This window comes from Zingiber officinale, chromosome 10B (assembly GCF_018446385.1).
Source record: "Zingiber officinale cultivar Zhangliang chromosome 10B, Zo_v1.1, whole genome shotgun sequence".
NCBI lineage: Eukaryota > Viridiplantae > Streptophyta > Magnoliopsida > Zingiberales > Zingiberaceae > Zingiber > Zingiber officinale.
Genome location: NC_056005.1, coordinates 94,999,982 through 95,013,405, shown reverse-complemented (window position 1 = coordinate 95,013,405; position 13,424 = coordinate 94,999,982). Strand labels below are relative to the sequence as shown.

Genomic DNA, 13,424 nt, shown 5'->3' with positions numbered 1-13,424 from the left:
TTTCTCAAAATAGACCTGCAATCTCTGTGTTTGGTAGAGAGAAAGTTTCTGATGTACAACTTGCATATAGAATATTCACTGTCCATCATGACATAACACGCCAAAAAAGAATATGAAAAACTACCCATGAACATGATATACCCATGAACGATGCTAAGAAGCTACCGCCGGCCAGATACACCAAGTAGATTACTATCTGGACAGAAAGTAGCTTAGAACGAACAGAGCAATAAAAAACTACTACCAGCCATGAATAGGAATAATTTGTACCTCGTTAACCGCTTCGATGGAACCCTGACCCATGTCGTTGAAGATGACACGGGCGAACATGAAAAAGACTGGTATTGCTAACCCATCGTTGACGGCGCTGACGAATCCCAAAATCATCAGCAGCGTGTCAACCATGTCCCCATGGCTAAATATGGACTGAAGGGAAGGAAAAGAAGTGAAGACTACCCATGAACGATGCTAAGAAGCTACCGCCGGCCAGATACACCAAGTAGATTACTATCTGGACAGAAAGTAGCTTAGAACGAACAAAGCAATAAAAAACTACTACCAGACATGAATAGGAATAATTTGTACCTCGTTAACCGCTTCGATGGAACCCTGACCCATGTCGTTGAAGATGACACGGGCGAACATGAAAAAGACTGGTATTGCTAACCCATCGTTGACGGCGCCGACGAATCCCAGAATCATCAGCAGAGTGTCAACCATGTCCCCATGGCTAAATATGGACTGAAGGGAAGGAAAAGAAGTGAAGACTGGAGAGCTCATTTTGACCGACGTAGAACAACAGGTACACTGAAACTGACAAGAACAAAAGCAGTACTGAGAAACTCATCGAGAAGAAGATAATGGACAATGGATACTAAAAACTTATCAGAAAAACTCACGGAGAAGGTACAGAGGAGAAGAAGAAGATCGATGGGAGATGTCGCAGCAGCTCGCAAGGAAGGCTCTAGATCGAGAGACGGTCGCCTTGGGAAGCATACCTTCCCAAAACATACCTTAACGAGCCCCTGTCAGAAAAGTACCTCTGGCGCCATTCCGCAATCGTTCGAGCATATCCCGGATGTGACGGTGGAAGCTTCCACTGTATGATCCTGTGTACGGCTCGGCCGCCAACCCTGCTGCCTGTCAGCGGCAGACGTCTCTAGGATGATGTTATCCCCTGTCTCCTTTGTTCTCTTGCGCTTCCTGTTTGTTCCAAGGCTGAGCGGTTCGACCGCTCGGCGGGCATATCACTTCTGCCTCGGTCGTATGCTCGGATGAGACTGCTCCTGCCTGTCTTTGTTGCCTTGTGCACCGGCCGAACGGACATCCCGCTCGGCCCTGAAACCTTTTTACCTTGAGCATCGGAAACCCGACCCCTAGTCGGGTTATCTTTCATTCGGCTCGGGGGATTCCCGGCTGGTCGGCCATCTCAGGCCGGTCGGTTGGGTAGCCGGTCGGCCATCTCAGTCAGGTCGATCGGGTCTCGGGGTTGAATCTCATAACCTTTGACCCCCACGTGTCGTTGACCTTCCGCCAGCGAGGGTCCCCCGTCCTTACCTCCGGATCAGTCAAGTAGATTGGATGCATAATCATAGATACAACACAGATTGGGTGCATATTCATAGACTCAATCATGATAAGGAGCATAAATACTTAGGTCAACTAAACTCGTAGATCCAAAATCTATATACCTTTCTATACTTGATTGGCTAAGCAACTTCTATGTGTGTGTTGCTGCACAAGACGCAATATTGACAGATGAAGTCTGGAACTCATTGTATGTGCCATAAAGATTCATGGGCAATCCTAAGTTCTAGGTGTTATGGAAGGAAACAAGCTGCCTCCTATATTAAGAAACATGTTCAAAATTAATAATATTGAAGAAATGTAGAAGATCAAAAAGATAAAAAGTAGAGATTGTATCAATGACAACAATAAGGTAGAAGAAATGCCTCACTTCATCAAGTGACACTTAACAAGCACAATAACCAATATATAGCATTACTTCTTAACTCAAACATTTCTGGCTATATGATGAAAGTGTACAGGGCAACTCAAATAAGTTCAAATTAAGTCAAGCTTTCTTAATTAGCTGATGATTATCATAGAAGGCATAGTTTGTTAGAATCATAAAATTAACGATTCACACAAAAAAAAAATGATATAGTTCTTATTTATGAATTGGAAGTGGAAAACTATGGCAATTTAATTTGATACAAATCTTCTTTATGTGATTCTAAAAATATGAAAGAGAACCCATTAAAAGTTAAATCTAACCGTCTACAAATTTAGCTCATTATCCACCTACTATCCACATTAATTTATACCTTTAGCATGCTTGAACTAGTTCGGCATGTTTTTTACATGTAATGCTGAAGAGGAAAGTGGTTTGGTGACAGGTGATCTCAAGATCAGAATAGTTTGGCATATATAGTTCTAGCTACTGAATAGCAACGTCGGCAAAGAAGGATTTGTAAAGCAGAAAAAGCCAGCCCACCTTCCTTGTCACAATCAAGGAAACAAGCCAGGGATCTACACTTGAAGAGCTGTCAGGCAAAGTTTCAAGACTAAAAATGTATTTAATAAGAAAGGAAACCTCTTCTGGCCAAAACCCATATGCATCTTGACCTTATTGGTTTAGTTGCTTCCTTTGACATACCAAACTACTCTTCATAGGATTTACAAGCAACCTGTCCATTGGATAAAATAGTAGCATCGCCATGAAAACTTTCCATTTTGTGTAGTACACAAGTGAAAACAATGACAAATTTATCAAAATAAAATTTACCCTGAAAGACGGTTTGGCAGTCTGAGCTTCATTCTACTCCAGATTTGCTTGGGAAGTGTATCAACTAACGCTAATCTTCCGAGCTTATTTTGTGGAGCTCCAGTAAGTATAGTTTTAAGACTTTCAGTCTCAGCTCTCCATGCTGTTTCAAGTGAACTTTCAGATCCAATAGATCCATTCCATGCTGCCTGTGCCGAAGCAATAGAAACAGATTGACCAATCAGAGCAACCCAAGGAATATCTGCAGTAGAGGTGGCCCTGAGACAAAAGAAGAGCTTGAACTGCTGCAAGACTTTTCTGGTCCCCAGCAGCTTGATCAATTTTGAAACTGAGATTAAATACAATTTCACAATTAGAAATAGGAATTTGCAATGGAATCATCCATTGATCTCTGGTCTTACACTTGGAAGATCGACTAATTTTAAAGATGGAGCTGGTGAGGAGATAAAAAATAGTGAGTATAACTAAAGCTTCATAAATAAGAACTACAAAACTGCAAACAAACAAGAAGAAAAGACAGGAAAAGAAAAAGGTAAAACCTGTACTAGTACGAAGTTTCAAATATATCTCATCTGCTCGGCCCTTTCCGGAACCTTGAACTCGAGCTATGCAAATTGTGATTGTAAATAAATCAAAAATGCTATTGCATAGATTTATGTTCTTACTTGCAGAGGCTGTTGGGATTTGCTGTCTATTTGCAAAACAATTGATTTAGTGCCAAGTGAACTATCTGTTTGCAGATCAATACTGATAGGGGCTCGAGTAGCACCATTCTCTCCAGTGGGCTGCAAGCAATTAAAACCAATTTAACTGGTATAAATCCAGAGAAAACATACAACATATTAGAAATGCAATTCCAAATTAGTTGATTTTTGTGCATTAAAATATAACTAATTTATACCATCGCATCTCTGTTATATATTACAGAAGCTGTAAATACGGCTAAAAACAAGCAACAGAAATAAACAGAAAAGCTATTGAATATGATCAAATGTCAATCCATATTGATAATCCTATGTTTTTGGTTTGGGAAATAAAATAGTATCGGATCACATAGGCGCGGCGCTGCCACTTTGCAAGGTGATTAGTCCGAAGTAGGCCCCAGCAGGCCCTTTGGACATGAGAGAGGCGTGGGTCCCATTCTCCACGACGGCGCCCTGGTCAAGAACGGTGATGAGGTGGCAGTGTCGGATAGTGCTGAGTCGGTGCGCCTCCACCACGCTGGTCCGCCCCACCATCAGACGCTCCAGAGCCGCCTGCACCGCCTCCTCCGACTGGCTGTCCAACGCGCTCGTCGCTTCGTCCAGCAGCAGGATCGCTGGGTCCTTCAGGATCGCCCGCGCGATGGCGATCCGCTGCTTCTGACCGCCAGAGAGCTGCAATCCCCGGTCGCCGCACTGCATCTCGTACCCATCCATCAGCGAGCTGATGAACTCGTGTGCGTTCGCCGCCCGTGCTGCCGCCTCGATCTCTGTCGGTGTCTTTTCGCCATTGCTCCCGTACGTGATGTTCTCACGGATGCTTCCGGCGAACAACGTCGGCTCTTGGCCCACCATGCCAATGTACTTTCTTAACGCTCGGAGGTTATACGACTTGAGGACCCTGCCGTCGATCTTGATTGTCCCTCTGACCAGATCGTAGAACCTATGGATGAGCCCAATGATGGTCGACTTCCCGGAGCCACTCTGCCCGACGAGCGTCGTTGACTTACCGTCCTCGATTCTGAGCGAGAAGTCTCATAAGATGACCACGTCGGGGCGCGCCGGGTAGGCGAAGTCGACTCCGTGGATTTCGATGTCACCGACAATCTGCTCGGGACAGTGGTCGTCTGAGTCATTGGGCTCAATGGCTGTGACACGGTCGAGCACGGCAAAAACGGAGGCAATGGCGTTGGCACCCTTAGCGAGGTCGGTGATCATGCTGCCGGCTTCACCGATGATGCAGCTGGTGGAGACGAGGATAATGAAGGTCTGAAGTAAAGCTTTGGCGGATATGAATCCGCCAGCGATCAATTTGCCTCCGTACCAAAAATCTAGAGCCCATGTGCAAATCATGAGATTTTGGGAGAAAGCCATTCTGGCGCCGGCAAACCACGACTGTCAGACGCACTCCGGCTTGCGCCTCCTCTAACATGTGTAAAATGCGTTCTTGTGGGGAGAAGGCGGTGATGGTGAGGAGATTGGCGACGACATCCGCCGCAAGCTTGCTGCTGTCGATCTGGCTTTTGATGGCCTTGGAGGAGAGACGCTTGAGGAGGACACGGCGGGAGTAGAAGCAGAGTATGATGATGGGTTGGATGGCGATCATGACGAGGGCCAGTCTCCATGGTGAAGGAGATGACCACGACAGAAGCGGTCTGGATTATGAGGGCCATTCGATTGCTGACGAGGGAGCGGACGACGTTGACGTCGTTGGCGCACAGATGGTGCCGGTGGAGTTCTCCTCCTGATCAAACCAGCCAACCTCAAAAGTGAGGATCTTGGACAGCATCCGCAAGCGGATGCGCTTGGTGAGATACTCGCCCATCGCGCCGAAGTTATAGTGCTGCCCAATGTTGAGGATAAATGAGAGCAAGGAGAGGGCAAGGAAGACGAAGGCATAGGTCCTCGTCTTGTTCTTGATCTCCTCATGGTCCTCAAGGTAAAAAACCAGATATCATATTGCCCAAGGTGTAGGAATAGATAGGCTGGATAGCGCTGAACACGATGGTGTTGCCACTGCCTAGCAGCGCCTGCCGCCACTCCGGCGCGTTCAGCTGCAGTAGCCGCAGGAAGGATGGCACCGATAGCCTCGGCATCCCGGTGCTATCATCGGCGTTCTCTTCCGGCGATGCCAACGCTATGGAGCGGTCGGAGCTGTTGGGACTGGCGGCGGAGAAGCAGGAGTTCACGTTGCTGCTGATGCCCAATTGCATGGTGCCGGAGCCGGTCTCTCCTTCGAGGAGGTGGGCGGTGGTAGGGATGGAAAAAAATACCGAAATTTTGGTATACCGCACATATCATACCGAAATTTACCGAACTATATCAATTTTACGGTATATCAAAAATTTCGGTATGGTAAAATATCATATCAAAATTTTCGATATCGGTATCGGTATATGATTTTTAGTGAAATTTTCGGTATACCGTACCGATACCGAAAATTTATTCTAAACAGTATGAATATTAGAAATTCGATATACTGAAATTCGGTATACCGAAATTTTTGTACGGTATAGGTATAAAAATTTTTTATACCGTATTTTTTTGTACGATAACAATATGGGAGTTGGTGGTTCGGTATACCGTACCGAACCACTCCTGGGTGGTCCGCTGGAGGCGGACGAGTGAGGAGTAGAGGCCGTCGGAGCGGTTAACGAGGTGATCATGAGAGTCGATCTCCGAGACACGGTCGTCCTGCACGACAGCGATGACATCAGCGTGGCGAATGGTGGAGAGGCGGTGGGCGACGACGATCGTGGTGCGGCCGACAGAGGCGAGGTCGAGGGCCTCCTGGACGATGCGCTCCGACTCGGAGTCGAGGGCGCTGGTGGCCTCGTCGAGCAGGAGGATTTAGGCGACTTCAACACCGCCCTGGCGATGGCGATTCTCTGTTTCTGGCCACTAGACATCTGCGCTCCTCTTTCTCCCACCTGCACACACCATTCTTTCCAGCATCACCTGTCTTGACCAAATAAAAAACACACATCTTACCTTCGTGTCGTATCCCTGAGGAAGTAGCGAGATGAAACTATGGGCATTGGCAGCCATGGCGGCGGCCACCACCTCCTCCATAGTGACGTCTTCCTTCCGAAAGAGTATATTCTCTTTAATAGAGGTGACAAACAAAGCGGGCTCTTGGCTGACCAGCCCTATCTGCGATCTTAACCATTTCAGCTGCAGCCTCTTGATGTCTGTCCCGTCGAGCAGAATCTCGTCGGTGAACCGCTCTAGCAGCGCAATCACCGTCGACTTTCCTGACCTGCTGCCTCCCACCAATGCCACAGTTCGCCCTGCTGGCACATTGAGGTTGAAGTCCCGGAATATGTAGTTGTCCGGCCTGGAAGGGTATGTGAACTCCACATTTCTGAACTTCATGTCCCTGGACAAGTTCTCTAGAACTTCTCCATTCGAGCTGCCAGAGTCTATCTTCGGCACTCGCCGAATCACCTCCAAGATGCATTCACCGACGGAGATCGCCTCAGAGAAATACTTCAAATTGGAGAGCCCCGAACCGAGTGCCCTGTCCCAATAAACTTTGTTAGAGGAAAGGAGAGGAGAGGAGAGGAGAGAAGGGAAGAAGAAGAAAATTGGGAATTTACAAGCCGCCGAAGATGATTGAGTTGTTGACAGCGAAGACGGTGCCGCCCTTGCCGCCGTTTTACATGACGATGCGACTGCCGAACCAAACCAAGAAAGCCATAATGGCAAAGATGATGCCATTGCTGTCGACAGCCAGTCCCTTCGTGAGGCCCTGGCAGAGACCGAGCTTGACGGAGTCATCAAGCGTGGCAGTAAACTTGGCTATGGTGCGCTCCTCCTACACAAAAGAGTAAACGGTGCGGATGGAGGAAACACACTGCTCCACCACCGTGCCAGCCTTCTGGTACTCCCTCCGCATCTTCCGAGCTAGCTCCATGAGGATGCGGCCGTACAGGATGCCGGGGATGGCGAGTAGCACCGCTGTAGGCGATCCCACCAGCGTCAGCCGCCATATCATGGAAAATCCTCTCGCGTAGCATCTGACGAAGGTGGTGCAATTCATTATGAAGTTGGCCACCTTCTCGCTTAGGCAGTCTTGTATGACGAGGTTGTCACTGGTGATGCTAGTAATGACTTCACTGTTGGTGCCAGTGTTGAGGTCGAAATATTCAACATCATGCCGGAGAACCGCTGTAAGATACCGCACTCGCATCCGGATCGCCTGCTGCTCCCCTGTTCTCGACCAACAGTAACCCTCTACACAATGATCCAATCAATTAAAATCAACAATAAATTTAATTAAATAATCAATTCTATCAAATCAATAAATCTTACCCATGAACGATGCTAAGAAGCTACTGCCGGCCAGATACACCAAGTAGATTACGTTCTGGATAGAAAGTAGCTTAGAACCAAAGAGCACTAAAAAACTACTATTGAATAGAAATAATTTGTACCTTGTTAACCGCTTCGATGGAACCCTGACCCATGTCATTGAAGATGACACGGGCGAACATGAAAAAGGCTGGTATTGCAAACCCATCGCCGACGGCGCCGACGAATCCCAGAATCATCAGTAGCGTGTCAACCATGTCCCCATGGCTGAATATGGACTGAAGGGAAGGAAAAAAAGTGAAGACTGGAGAGCTCATTTTGACCGGCGTAGAACAACAGGTACTCTGAAACTGACAAGAACAAAAGCGGTACTGAGAAACTCACGAGAAGAAGCTAATGAACAATGTTATCAGAAAAACTCACGGAGATGTCGCAACTCGCGAGGAAGGCTCTAGATCGAGAGACGGTCGCCTTGGGAAGCAGAGAACTCTCTCAACCTAAGGGAAGAAGAAGATCGAGAGACGGTCGCCTTGGGGAAGCAGCTCGGAGAACTCTCTCAAGAAAAGAAGATCGATGGTCGCGCTTGCGAAGCAGCGAGGAGGCGGAAGAGAAATGGAGGGCGCGGTGAAATATAAAAATGGAAGTCACAGCCTATTCATGTGACGGGCTCGAGTAGGGGTGGGAAAAAATACCGAAATTTCGGTATACCGCACATATCATACCGAAATTTACCGAACTATACCGATTACGGTATATCAAAAATTTCGGTATGGTAAAATATCGTACTGAAATTTTCGATATCGGTATCGGTATATGATTTTTAGTGAAATTTTCGGTATACCGTACCGATACCGAAAATTTACTTTAAACGGTATGAATACTAGAAATTCAGTATACCGAAATTTTTGTACGGTATTGGTATAAAAAATTTTTATACCGTATTTTTTGGTACGGTAACGGTATGGGAGTTGGTGATTTGGTATATCGTACCGAACCACCCCTGGGCTCGAGCTCAGAACGGAAATCGGGTGCAAGGGGCAACTGCGCAAGGATGCGTTAAGAATATTTTAAGCGGAGGGGGTAAAGAGTTAGAGAATAAGGTGATTTGTATAAATAAATTATATTTCAAACATATAACTAAATGTATATTCAAAAAAAACATTAGTATTTAAGAAGGCTGCATATGTTTTTAAAAATATTTTTTCTATTAAAAATACATATAACAAATTATCGAGTATAAAATTAACATAAATGATCATGCCTATGATCTCCTAGGTGATTATTATCTTTTGCCGCATAAAATCTAGCCGCACAATTAACAACTATTTTTTAATAAATCAATTAATTTTTATTAACAGGTTTTACTTGTTTTTTTTTAAAAAAGTTCGAGTAATTTGATTATTCTTCAACTTTTAGACGAGCTTCAAATTTTAAATATTTTATCTACATTTCTGAATACTTAAAAAAAAACAAAATTTTATATTTTTTTAAAGGGACGTGCTTATTTTCGATTATGCCCCTCCCTTTTTAATTTTAAATTAAAGAAAAAAATAGAATTCTTTATTTAAACTTAACTGAATAAATAAAAAAAATTAATAACTTAATTATTTATCAAATAATTTTATACAAAAGTTGATGATCCGAAAAAAAAAACTTTTTTAAAATTTATGTCATTAAACTCAGGATCATCTCTTAAAATTATCAATATTTTTTAATTTATTTTTTTAATAAAAATATAAATACAAAATAAGATTAATAAAATTATAAAATTAAAGGAATGCTAATAAAAATAAAAAAATTATTATTATTATTATTTTAAAAAATAATAGTTATAAAAAGAATAATAATAATAATAATTAAATAACCACAAATATTAAAATTATATGATGTTGATTTCCAAGGATTTGTTATTCAAGAACAAAACATCTCGAAACTATATAAACCTTTTCAGCACTATAAAAAATTCTATCAACTTTGAAATGATTTTAATTAGATTTTACTAGATCAATGAAATCCATTGATGAACGTGAAATAATTGGAATTAATAAAAAAAGAGAGAGAGAACATGTACATGTACCGACATGGTTTGTAAAATCATAATCTGAATCTTAAGATCATATGATCCTATCATCCGAAAGTACTAAATCGATGAGTAATCAATTGACATCGAGTTTTGTAGTGAAATTGAAATAAGATCATTGTAACGGTGGAATCTTACAAATGATTCTATTTCAACGGATAACATCCTCATTGGCAGAACTATAGACAAGAAAGATCAAGGGGTCGAGAAAAGGAGCCATATTTCTTTTTTCCATAAAGGAAGAGGGAGGATCGGAGGAGAGGTCGTGGGTAGAGATTTGTGAGATCCATCGCGCAACAGAAAAGAGGAGGCAGCAACCCTTCAGTGAAAGGAGAAGTGAACTTTAGACTTTTAATTGAAAAATAAAGGTTTAATTAATTCATCCAATCAACTTCTAATTATTTTTCTAATTTAAATAAGACAGTTTAAATAAACTTACTCAACTCCTAATCTAATTACCCCATTAAAATATATATACATTTATTTTGAATTATAAAATTTTTAAATTTATATATAAATCAACTTATTATTGTCATTAATATGATTAATATTATTATTAATTTGATTTAATTTATTTTAAAAAATTAATTACATATGTTGATTCAATTTTCATTGATCAAATTAATCTTCCTATTAAATATTAAATTAAGTTTTTTTTTAAAAAAAAATATAGGATCATACTATGCTATTCTAGTATCTGATCCTGACCCATCTAATTCTATCCCCAAATTAATCCAGCATAGGATTAACAAATAATTATTGATATAATTCACCTGTTAAATCCAATGGATAAGACTAGCTCTTCAAACTCAATCGATTCACCCAACCCGTCTAGTCTAGCTGCCCTTCGACATGGACTCACCCAATTCATCTGACTTGATCAGTCAAGCACAAAGTTAGTTGAGCTAACTAGGCAAGCCGGACAACCATTCTCGGTAAGCAAAGAATGAATACAAATTCTAGCAAACTCGAAATTTCAAAAACAAAACTGCGACTAAACAGAGGAATATTATTCTATACATGACTCAAGAATAATGTTCCAAACGTGCTGACCATAGAATACCTCAACTCGATCGAAGAAATAGGTTTATACTTGGACAAGATCGTCAAATCCTCTGCAATCATAGCATGAATATTTACAGGGAAGTCACTTGAAAGGTTCAAACACATTATATTTAGCATGATTGATAAAGAGAGCAATAAGGTCTCCTCATGTAGAGACAGATTGAACGCAATCAGTACTGGTGTCCTTTGTCGAATACGTTTAACAAAGGTCGAGATTGATTGATTGATTGAAATAAGTTTCGACAAACAAATATATATTTTTTCTCTTTCCATCACAATATTGCAAGTGAGAACATCATAAGTTTCTCTTTCCACCACAATGTTGCAAATGAGATCATAAGTTTCTCTTTCCATCACAATAGATTTAGCATGATTGATAAAGAGCGCAATAAGGTCTCCTCATGTAGAGACAGATTGAACGCAATCGGTACTGGTGTCCTTTGTCGAATACGTTTAACAAAGGTCCGGATTGATTGATTGATTGAAATAAGTTTCGACAAACAAATATATATTTTTTCTCTTTTCATCACAATATTGCAAGTGAGAACATCATAAGTTTCTCTTTCCATCACAATAGACGCACTATACCCTTAAGGAAAATTTTAGTGTTCCTGTAAAAGTTTGGTGCTACTCTCATTTTGGCTTAAGCACTCTTGATCTACTCAAGATGATCATTACCTTCCAGCTTAAGTTTATCCCTTTACTCTCAAAATCACTAAAATTGGAAATTCTTGTTGAAACCGATAGATTGATATTCTCAATTTTTTCCCCACTAATTAGAGACATGCAAGCATTTTGATTTGAAAATATGATAATCTCAAATAGTCTCATTGCTATCCTTATGATGACCGGCCCGATGTTACGGAAATTTTCCACCGACCACCATGGTAAATCAGAAAACACACGCGACAACCAATCTAGAAGCCCAACATCTTTTGATTACGCCCTCCATTTGAAGAAAAAATTCCTAAAAATACGCCATAGCTAGGATTCGAACTATATATATCTAAGTGACAACTTGGATATCCTACCGCGACACCATGGCACCGGAGACACATTTTGATTTGAAAATGCACAAAGAGGTGGAGGGTGAATCAGAGATGATGGAACATTAGTCAAAAGAAAGTTTGATAGTGGAACAAAGAATTCACCTTTTCCTAACTGAATAAATATTTAAAATTAAATGACTTCTAGATAAATTACTCTAGCACTAAAATATTTATATATATTGTTATATGTTGGTTACAAGGGATCACACTACAATGATCAACAAAGATCAATAGTGTAAACTAGAGAAAAAAAAGGGGTACACTGTTAGAAAGGAAAAAAAAGGAAAAGGCAGTTGATCTCTCCATTGTACACTAAACAAATGGACAATTGAGAAAATTTACAATTCAAAAGGGAAAAAAAATGGAACGAACAATGGAATTTTGTTATCACTTCTGTCCAGGAAAATGATGTAGAAATTAATGGTCCTATTAACCACTCGCCAGCGTAAATTCATATCAAACTAAAGAGCTTAATAGTTTACAGAAAACTTTCACAAAAATATGATCTAGAAGAAAATACAATTTGTTAACCAGCTTATCTGATTAACTTTTCTTGCTTCCTTGATCATATGTAGTATCAGATAAACCAAATTCGAATTCAAGTTGTCGATGATAAACTGCTACCTTCCTATCTATTACTTCAGCACTACGGAGACCTTGTTCCTCAAGAGATTCACGGTACTCCCAAACTGCAAACTACACTTGTCTACGATTCTGCTGTATGGATATTGTTCCTTCATTGAACATGATGCAAAGCTATATCTATTATTTAGTAATATTCAAATCTCTTAGCTCGCCCTTTTTACATTATCTGGGTTTGCTTTTATCTCCCTTAAGCCCATACAAGTTCAACTCTAATCAATTTATTAAGCCTAACTATAGAATCTATTTACCGTTGAACAGGTTTGTACCATTTTAAACTATTTTCTCTCATTTACATCACAGCTTACACCTAATCTTTTAAGGATATTAGTATCAGTAATTGGGGAAAAGCCCAATCAAGACCTTTGTTGTTCAGAAACACCCAAGCATAACCCTCCATTTTAAAAATTCTATAATATGGCTCCAACACAATAAAATGCTTCCAGACCAAGATTCTAACTGAAAATTTGGTGTATATGATTTCCATACAAAAATGTTTTCATTCATGTACAAGATTTTTTTTATCCACTCATTTTTCTTGTGTGAAATTGGAATTATCTTTTTCATGGGTCCTTAGTAATGAGCTTTTCAAAAACAAGCCTTGTAGAATATATTCACATAATAGTATCTTAGTAGCTTTTTCCCTTTGATTTTTTTTCATTTTTAGTAAATCCACATCCATTTTAGCATGCTGGCTGATAACGATGTGATTAAATTATTAACACACACTTAACCTAAGATTGAAATAGCAAATATCAAATTAAATTTGATCTTAAGCAAGATGT

General features: G+C 41.0%; 2 pseudogenes; both read right to left on the bottom strand.

Annotated features, from left to right (window-relative positions):
* Positions 1-2,296: 2,296 nt before the first annotated feature.
* LOC122029287 lies at positions 2,297-3,697 on the bottom strand (annotated as a pseudogene).
* Positions 3,698-3,837: 140 nt separating this feature from the next.
* LOC122029286 lies at positions 3,838-8,120 on the bottom strand (annotated as a pseudogene).
* Positions 8,121-13,424: the final 5,304 nt, after the last annotated feature.